General features: G+C 36.9%; 1 non-coding gene across 1 annotated transcript; it reads left to right on the plus strand.

The window, feature by feature from the left end:
• Positions 1-10,001: 10,001 nt before the first annotated feature.
• LOC127742799 (small nucleolar RNA R71) lies at positions 10,002-10,109 on the plus strand. The gene has a single exon (XR_008004198.1). It is a non-coding gene; the product is annotated as a small nucleolar RNA R71 (small nucleolar RNA).
• Positions 10,110-10,377: the final 268 nt, after the last annotated feature.

The following is a 10,377-nucleotide window of genomic DNA, read 5'->3' on the forward strand; positions in this document are numbered from 1 at the left end:
CTGCTTCAACAAGAATGTTCTTGTCCTTGCTCCTGATCATATGAAAAAGAAGGGAAAAGAAAATAATAATAGGGATCCTCTTTACCACAGTAGAGAGATTTCTTTATGTTAGTAGAAGAAGAAAAGAATAGAAAAAGGAAAAGGTATGAATCCAAACACAAGGGTGAAGATAGGTTCGAATTCTTGAGATGAAGAGAAGTGTTAGTAAATAAATAAATAAATAGAAGATGAGAGGGAGAGAATTTCGAAAATTAATTTTGAAAAATAAGTTAGTGATTTTCAAAAATTAAAGGAAGAAATAAAATTAAAATTAAAATTTGAAACAATTAATTAATTAAAAAGAATTTTGAAAAGGAGGGAGGTAATTTTCGAAAATTAGAGAGAGGAAAGTAGTTAGGTGGTTCTGAAAAAGATAAGAAACAAACAAAAAGTCAATTAGTTAGTTAAAAAAGATTTGAAAATCAATTTTGAAAAGATAAGAAGTTAGAAAAGATATTTTAAAAAGATATGATTGAAAAAGTTATTTTGAAAAAGATTTAATTTTTTTTAAAATTAAAATTGATTACTTGACTAACAAGAAACTAAAAGATATGATTCTAGAATTTAAAGATTAAACCTTTCTTAACAAGAAAGTAACAAACTTCAAATTTTTTAATCAATCACATTAATTGTTAGTAAAGTTTTCGAAATTTTGAAATAAAGATAAGAAAAAGATTTTGAAAATAAATTTTAAAAATTTTCGAAAATAATAGAAAAATAAAAAAGATTTGATTTTTGAAAAAGATTTTGAAAATATAAGATTTTAAAAATTGAAAATTTGACTTGACTTATAAGAAATAGCTAAGTTTTAAAAAATTTTGACTAAGTTAACTCAAATTTTCGAAATTTTGAGAAAAATAAGGAAAAGATATTTTTTTGATTTTTTGAATTTTTAATGATGAAAGAGAAAAACACAAAAATGATTCATAACATGAAAATTATGAATCAAAACACATGATGCGTGCAATAACACTATGAATGTCAAGATGAATACCAAGAACACTTTGAAGATCAAGATGAACATTAAGACTTATTTTTGAAAAATTTTCAAGAAAAGAAAAACATGCACGACACCAAACTTAGAAATTTTTCATGTTTAGACACTATGAATGTAAGAATGCATATGAAAAACAACAAAAGACACAAAACAAGAAAATTTAAAGATCAAACAAGAAGACTTATCAAGAACAACTTGAAGATCATGAAGAACACATGCATGAATTTTCGAAAAAAAGAATGCATAAATTTTAAAAACATGCAATTGACACCAAAATTAAAACTTGACTCTAGATTCAAACAAGAAACACAAAATATATTTTTTTTTGATTTTATGATTTTGCAAAATTTTTTTTGGATTTTTTTTTCGAAAATTATTTTTAGAGAAACGAAAACAAATAAAAATAAAATAAAAAAATTATTGAAAGGTTTTTGAAAAATTTTTGAAAAGAAAATTACCTAATCTGAGCAATAGGATGAACCGTCAGTTGTCCAAACTCGAACAATCCCCGGCAACGGCGCCAAAAACTTGGTGCACGAAATTGTGATCTCTACTTTTAAACCTTACGTGAGTAAGGGTCGATCCGATGGAGATTGTTGGTATGAGCAAGCTATGGTCATCTTGTAGATCTTAGTTAGCCTGATTGAAATGGTTATGGAGTTTTCGAATTTAAAGATAAATAAAACATAAAATAAAGATAGAAATACTTATGTAAATCATTGGTGGGAATTTCAGATAAGTATATGGAGATGCTTTATCCCTGTTGAATCTCTGCAACATACTGCTTTCTTACTTTCAATCCTTCACACTCCTTTCCATGGCAAGCTGTATGTAGGGCATCACTGTTGTCAATGGCTACTTTCCATCCTCTCAGTGAAAAAGGTCCAAATGCTCTTGTCACAGCACGGCTAATCATCTATCGGTTTTTGATCATGTCAGAATAGAATCTATTGATTCTTTTGCGTTTGTTATCACGCCCAACAATCACGAGTTTGAAGCTCGTCACAGTCATTCAATTCCTGAATCCTACTCGGAATACCACAGACAAGGTTTAGACTTTCCAGATTCTCAAGAATGACCGCCAAAGGGTTCTAGCTTATACCACGAAGATTCTGATTAAGGAATCCAAGAGACACACGCTCGATCTAAGGTAGAACGAAAGTGGTTGTCAGTCACACGTTCATGAGGATGGATGATGATGAGTGTCACAGATCATCACATCCATCAGGTTGAAGTGCAACAGATATCTTAGATCAAGAATAAGCTGAATTAAAGAGAAAATAGTAGTAATTGCATTAAAACTCGAGGTACAGCAGAGCTCCACACCCTTAGTCTATGGTGTGTAGAAACTCCACCGTTGAAAATACATAAGTAATCAAGGTTCTGGCATGGTCGAATGGCCAACTCCCATAAACATGATCAAAGGATCATAAGGTAATCCAAAAATAATCTAGAGATGTCTAATACAATAGTCAAATATCCTATTTATACTAGACTAGCTACTAGGGTTTACAGAAATAAGTAATTAATGCAGAAATCCACTTTCGGGGCCCACTTTGGTGTGTGCTTGGGCTGAGCATGAGCTTCACATGTGTAGAGGATTCTTTTGGAGTTAAACGCCAAGTTGTAACGTATTTTTGGCGTTTAACTCTGGTTCGTGACGTGTTTCTGGCGTTTGACTCCAGAATGCAGCATGGAACTGGCGTTGAACGCCAGTTTACGTCCTCTAATCTCAAATAAAGTATGAACTATTATATATTGATGGAAAGCTCTGGATGTCTAATTTCCAACGCCTTTGAGAGCGCGCCATTTGGAGTACTGTAGCTCTAGAAAATGCATTTCGAGTACAAGGAGGTCAGAATCCAACAACATCTGCAGTTCTTTGTCAGCCTTCTATCAGACTTTTTCTCAGGTCCCTCAATTTCAGCCAGAAAATACCTGAAATTGCAAAAAAACACACAAACTCATAGTAAAGTCTAGAAATATGAATTTTACATAAAAACTAATAAAAACATCCCTAAAAGTAGCTAGATCCTACTAAAAACTACCTAAAAACAATGCCAAAAAGCGTATAGATTATCCGCTCATCAGAGCTCATGCGCCCTCCTCTTGATGAGGTTTTCTTGAAATTGAGGTCCATCCATTAACTTTTTGGTGATTGGGCATTCAACTGGGATGTACTCATCCACTCTTATCTTTATCCCTGCATCTTTACATAACAGATTGATCAAGCTTGGGTAAGCCAATTTGGCCTTAGTGGATTCCTTGTTTGCAAATATGTAAATCTCACAAGGAATCAGCCGATGAACCTCTACTTCTTTTCCTAGCACAATACAATGAATCATCACTGCCCTTTTGACAGTGACTTCAAACCGGTTACTGGTGGGAAGTATAGTGTGCCTAATGAAATCCAGCCAGCCCTTAGCGACTGGTTTGAGATCTCCTCTCTTCAACTGGTTTGGGACACCTTTTGAGTTGGTTATCCACTTGGTTCCAGGGAGGCATATGTCCTCTAGAACTTGATCCATCTTTTTATCTTTAGCCATTCTCCTACTAAAGGATTCTGAATTGTAGCTGAGGAGGTTTGAGGTCTTCTCTCACTTTATCAAGATGAAAGTAAATAACCTTTCCTCTGACCATAATCCGAAAGGTGTGGAAGGCAGTTCCCTCCATTCTTTGCTTATTTGTCATCCACATGTATTTCAGGATTAGCCAGGATTTCCCAGCCCCTGTTTCGAATCTGCTCTTGGATCTCCGGATATTCGTCTTCATTTAGATCGAATTTAACTTTCGGGATCACTGATCTTTGGCACACAATTTTGAAGTAATGATTCGCATGTTCTTTGGTGCAGAACCGCTCGTGCAATCATTGTGGTTTTGGATTATTTTCTTTCTTGCCTCTTGGAGTAGTTTGTTTTCCTTTAGGGGCCACGATCTTGGTCAGTGATCACAGAAAATCACACCAAACTTAGAGGTTTGCTTGTCCTCAAGCAAAAGAAAAGAAAGAAGAGGAAGAGAGGGAGAGAAAGATTCGAATAATGGCTCAAGGAGGTGGCCGAATGTGTATTTAAAAGGGAGGGAGAAGTGGTTTTCGAATTTTTAGAAAAAGGGAAGTTAGAAAGATATGATTGGTAAGGTGGATGAAAAAAAAGATTTGGAAAGAAATTGAAAAAAAAGAAGCTTAAAATTGTTTTGAAAAGGATTGAAAAAGAATTTAAAAAGAATTTATAAAATCATCAATTTTTGAAAAGTGAAATTGAAAGGTGAATATTTGTGACATATTTATGTAGAAAATTATGAATTAAAACATAAAAATTTGAAAATAATTGAATTGAAAACGAAATGACCTCCCCTTTGCTGTGCTGGCGTTAAACGTCCAGGATGATAGCCATTTTGGCATTTAACGCCCATCTGGTGGCCAATTTGGGCATTTGACGCCCAGCCAGGTACCCTGGTTGGCGTTAAACGCTAGGAATCCTTTGTCACTGGGCGTTTTTCGGAATGCCCAGGATGCTGCTGTTTCTGGCATTTAACGCCCAGAATGATATCTTTACTGGCGTTAAACGCCTAGAATGGTAGCCATTCTAGCGTTTAACGCCCAGAATGTTTCTTTACTGGCGTTAGTAAGCTCTGTTTCTCTGTGATTTCTCCACTTTATGCTTCGAACCCTTTTGTAACTCTGTAAACTTCTGCAATTGATCATTAACCTTAAAAATAAATTATATCAGACTCGTATAATTATTATTTAAATAACAAAAAACCTTTCTAATGGCTGGGGTGTCTTCCAGAAAGCGCTTCTTTATTGTCTTTAGCTGGACTTTACTGAGCCTTAATCTAGTCTCAGTCTTGAGCATTCTTGCTCAACATTTCCTTCAAGATAATGCTTGACTTTCTGTCCATTAACAATGAACTTTTTGTCAGAGTCAATATCCTGAAGCTCTACATATCCATATGGTGACACACGTGTAATCACATATGGTCCCTTCCACTGGGATTTCAATTTCCCAAGGAAAAATCTGAGCCTAGAGTTAAACAGCAGAACCGTCTGTCCTGGCTCAAAGACTCTAGATGACAGCTTCTTGTCATGCCACCATTTTGCTTTCTCTTTGTAAATATTTGCATTTTCGAAAGCATTGAGTCTGAACTCCTCTAGCTCATTCAACTGGAGTAATCTTTTCTCTCCAACTACCTTAGCATCAAGGTTTAAGAACCTGGTTGCCCAGTAGGCCTTGTGTTCCAGTTTCACTGGCAGATGACAGGTTTTTCCATACACCAGCTGGTATGGAGAGGTTCCTATAGGAGTCCTGAATGCGGTTGGTGCACGAAATTGTAATCACACTTTTCACAACTCCGCACAACTAACCAGCAAGTGCACTGGGTCGTCCAAGTAATACCTTACGTGAGTAAGGGTCGATCCCATGGAGATTGATGGCTTGAAGCAAACTATGGTCATCTTGTAAATCTCAGTCAGGCGGATTCAAATGGTTATGAGGTTTTGATAATTAAAAGATAAATATAACATAAAATAAAATAAAGATACTTATGTAATTTATTAGTGGGAATTTTAGATAAGCGTTTGGAGATGCTTTGTTGCTCCTGAACCTCTGCTTTCCTATTGCTTCCATCCAATCATGCGCACTCCCTTCCATGGCAAGCTGTATGATCCTCTCAGAAAAAATGGTCCGGCTACGGTCTCTGTACGGCTAATTAACTATCGGATTTCTCATCTAAGATGAAAAATACCAAGCACCGCTACCGCAGGGCTAATCATCTGTCGGTTCTCACTTGTGTCGGAATAAGATTTATTGATCCTTTTGCACACTATCACTACGCCCAACATTCGCGAGTTTGAAGCTCCTCACAGTCATCCCTTCCTAGATCCTACTCGGAATACCACAGACATGGTTTAGACTTTTTGGATCTCAGGAATGCTGTCTATTGATTCTAACCTATACCACAAAGATCCTAATCACGGGGTTGGATGCTATGTTGTCATGAGAGACGATGCGAATCCGTGGATTAGAGACCCAAGAGAGTATACTCCGGCTGGCGTCTAGTGACTACGTTTAACATTATGTAGACCACTTTGTGGTTGTCAGGCACGCGGATCTTGGCTAAGCGAGTACTGAAGATAGTGGGTGATTGTCACGGGTCACCCCTTCAGTCTGACTTAACTGAATTAAGTACAAGAGTATATCTTGGAGAAGAAGTAGGCGTGAATTGAAGGAAAAACAATAGTACTTGCATTAATTCATGAGGAACAGCAGAGTTCCTCACCTTAATCTATGAGGTGTAGAAACTCCACCGTTGAAATTAGATAAGAACAAAAGGTCTAGTCATGGCCGAATGGCCAGCCTCCCAAATGACATAAGAATTCGAAAATAGGGGAAGAAGACCTGATCAAAGGATCAAAAAGTCATCCAAAGATATGAATACAATAGTAAAAAGTGCTATTTATACTAAACTAGTAAACAAGGTTTACAGAAAATGAGTAACTAAGTGCATATAGTGCAGAAATCCACTTTCGGGGCCCACTTAGTGTGTGTTTGGGCTGAGCCTTAAAGCCTTCACATGCATAGGCTCTTCTTGGAATTAAACACCAGCTTGGGTGCTAGTTTGGGCGTTTAACTCAAGCTATGGTGCCAGTTCTGGCGTTTTACGCCAGAAAAGGGTCTCTGGTGGGCGTTTGGACGCTAGTTTGGCCCATCAAATCTCGGGCAAAGTATAAACTATTATACATTGATGGAAAGCACGTGCCAATTGGGATTCTATTGCTCTAGAAAATCCACTTCGAGTGCAGGGAGGTCAGAAGCCAACAACATTCTCAGCCTCTGAATCAGATTTTTGCTCAGGTCCCTCAATTTTAGCCAGAAAATACCTGAAATCATAGAGAAACACACAAACTCATAGTAAAGTCCAGAAATGTGATTTTTGCATAAAAACTAATAAAAATATACTAAAAAGTAACTAAAACATACTAAAAACTACCTAAAAACAATGCCAAAAAGTGTATAAATTATCCGCTCATCACAACACCAAACTTAAATTGTTGCTTGTCCCAAAGGAACTAAAACCAAAATAGGATAAAAAGAAGAGAATATTTAATAAATCTCAAAATATCAATGAAGCTTAGTTCTAATTAGATGAGCGGGGCTAGTAGCTTTTTGCTTCTGAACAGTTTTGGTATCTCACTTTATCATTTAAAGTTCAGAATGATTGGCATCCATAGGAACTCAGAATTCAGATAGTGTTATTGATTCTCCTAGTTTAGTATGTTGATTCTTGAACACAGCTACTTTATGAGTCTTGGCCGTGACCCAAAGCATCTTGTTTTCCAGTATTACCACCGGATACATAAATGCCACAGACACATAACTGGGTGAAACTTTTCAGATTGTGACTCAGCTTTGCTAGAGTCCCCAGTTAGAGGTGTCCAGATTTCTTAAGCACACTCTTTTGCTTTGGATCACGACTTTAACCACTCAGTCCCAAGTTTTTCACTTGGACCTTCATGACACAAGCACATGGTTAGGGGCAGCTTGATTTAGCCGCTTAGGCCAGGATTTTATTCCTCTGGGCCCTCATATTCATTAATGCTCAAAGCCTTGGATCATTTTTACCCTTGCCTTTTGGTTTAAAGGGTTACTAGCATTTTCTGCTTGCTTTTTCTTTTTCTTTCTTTTTCTTTATCTTTTGCCCTTTTTTTTCGCAAGCTTTGTGTTTTTCACTGCTTTTTCTTGCTTCAAGAATTAATTTTAGGGTTTTTCAGATCATCAATAACATTTCTCTTTTTTCATTATTCTTTCAAGAGCCAACAATTTTAACATTCATAAACTTCACTCTCAAAAATATGCACTGTTCAAGCATTCATTCAGAAAACAAAAATTATTGCCACCACATCAAAATAATTAAACTAATTTCAAGATAAAATTCGAAATTCATGTACTTCTTGTTCTTTTTCAAATAAAAACATTTTTCATTTAAGAAACGTGAAAGATTCATGGAACATTCATAGCCTTAAGACATAGACTCTAAAAACTAATGATCATGTAATAAAGACACAAACATAAGACATAGACCCAATTTGCTAGCCTTACTGGCGTTTAAACACCAGTAAGCTCGTCCTCCAGGGTGTGCTATTTTTTTATGCTATTTTTTATTCCTGCTTTAATTCTGCAACTGTTTTTGTCACTCCACATGATCATCAACCTAAAGAAAACATAGACTAATACAAGAAAATAAAATGAAAAAGTAATTAATATAGATAAATAAGATTGGGTTGCCTCCCATAAGAGCTTTTTTAATGTCAATAGCTTGATAGTGAGCTCTTACAGAGCTTCACAAGTGCTCAGAGCATGATTGTGGCTTTCCAACACCAAACTTAGACGTTGAATGTGGGGGCTCTGTCTGACTCTGTATTGAGAGAAGCTTTTCATGCTTCTTCTTCATGTTTACAGAAGAAGATCCTAGAGTCTTAAACACAAGGTAGTCCTCATTCAATTGAAGGACTAACACTCCTCTGTCCACATCAATCACAGCCCTTGCTGTGGCTAGGAAGGGTCTTCCAAGGATGATGAATTCATCCTCATCCTTCCCAGTGTCTAGGATTATAAAGTCAGCAGGGATGTAAAGGCCTTCAACCTTCACTAAAACATCCTCTACAAGTCCATAAGCCTATTTCATTGATTTATCTGCCATTTCTAGTGAGATTCTTGTAGCTTGTACCTCAAAGATCCCTAGTTTTTTCATTACAGAGAGAGGCATGAGGTTGATACCTGACCCCAGGTCACACAGAGCCTTTTCAAAGTTCATGGTGCCTATGGTGCAAGGTATTAAGAACTTTCCGGGATCCGGTTTCTTTTGAGGCAATGTCTGCTGAATCCATGTATTCAGTTCATTGATGAGCAATGAAGGTTCATCCTCCCAAGTCTCATTACCAAATAACTTAGCATTCAGCTTCATGATTGCTCCTAGATACTGAGCAACTTGCTCTTCAACAGTGTCTTCATCCTCTTCAGAGGAAGAATACTCATCAGAGCTCATGAATGGCAAAAGTAAGTTCAGTGGAATTTCTATGGTCTCTGTATGAGCCTTAGATTTCTCTAGTTCCTCAATAGGGAACTTATTATTGGTTAGTGGATGTCTCTTGAGGTCTTCCTCACTGGGAATCACTGCCTTTTCACTCTCTCCAGGTTCAGCCATTTTGGTTATAATTATGGCCTTGCACTTTCTTTTGGGATTCTCTTTTGTATTACTTGGGAGAGTACTAGGAGGAGTTTCAGTAACTCTTTTACTCAGCTGACCCACTTGTGACTCCAAATTTCTGATGGAGTACCTTGTTTCATTATGAAACCGTGAGTAGTCTTAGTTGATCAGAGACTATGGTTGCTAAGTCAGAGAGGCTCTGCCTAGAATTCTATGTCTGTTGCTGAGAAGATGATGGGAAAGGCTTGCTATTGCCAAACTGAATTTTTCCACCATTATTGTTATTGAATCCTTGTTGAGGCTTCTGTTGATCCTTCCATGGGAAATTTGGGTGATTTTTCCATGAAGGATGATAAGTGTTTCCATACGATTCTCCCATGTAATTCATCTCTTCCATTGCAGGATTCTCAGGGTCATAAGCTTCTCCTTCAGGGGAGGCTTCTTTAGTACTGCCGGATGCAGCTTGCAATCCAGTCAGATTCTGAGAAATCATATTGACTTGTTGAGTCAATATTTTATTCTTAGTCAATATGGCATTCAGAGTATCTACCTCAAGAACTCCTTTCTTCTAAGTCATCCCATTATTCACAGGATTTCTTTCAGAAGTGTACATGAACTGGTTATTTGCAACCATCTCAATGAGTTCCTGGGCTTCTGCAGGCATTTTCAGATGAAGAGATCCACTAGCAGAATGGTCCAATGACATCTTGGACAATTCAGACAAACCATCATAGAATATACATATGATGCTCCATTCTGGAAGCATGTCAAAAGGACACCTTTTGGTTAATTGTTTGTATCTTTCCCAAGCTTCATAGAGGGATTCACCTTCCTTCTGTCTGAAGGTTTGGACTTCCACTCTAAGCTTGCTCATCTTTTGAGGTGGAAAGAATTTGGCCAATAATGCATTGACCAACTTTTCCCAAGAGTTCAGGCTTTCTCTAGGTTGTAAGTTCAACCATATCCTAGCTCTATCTCTTACGGCAAAGGGGAAAAGTATAAGTCTGTAGACCTCGGGATCAACCCCATTGGTTTTAACAGTGTCACAGATTTTCAAGAATTCAACTAAGAACTGATGAGGATCTTCAGATGGAAGTCCATAAAACTTGCAATTTTGCTGCATTAGAGAAACTAAT

Source organism: Arachis duranensis, chromosome 1, assembly GCF_000817695.3.
Source record: "Arachis duranensis cultivar V14167 chromosome 1, aradu.V14167.gnm2.J7QH, whole genome shotgun sequence".
Classification (NCBI taxonomy): domain Eukaryota; kingdom Viridiplantae; phylum Streptophyta; class Magnoliopsida; order Fabales; family Fabaceae; genus Arachis; species Arachis duranensis.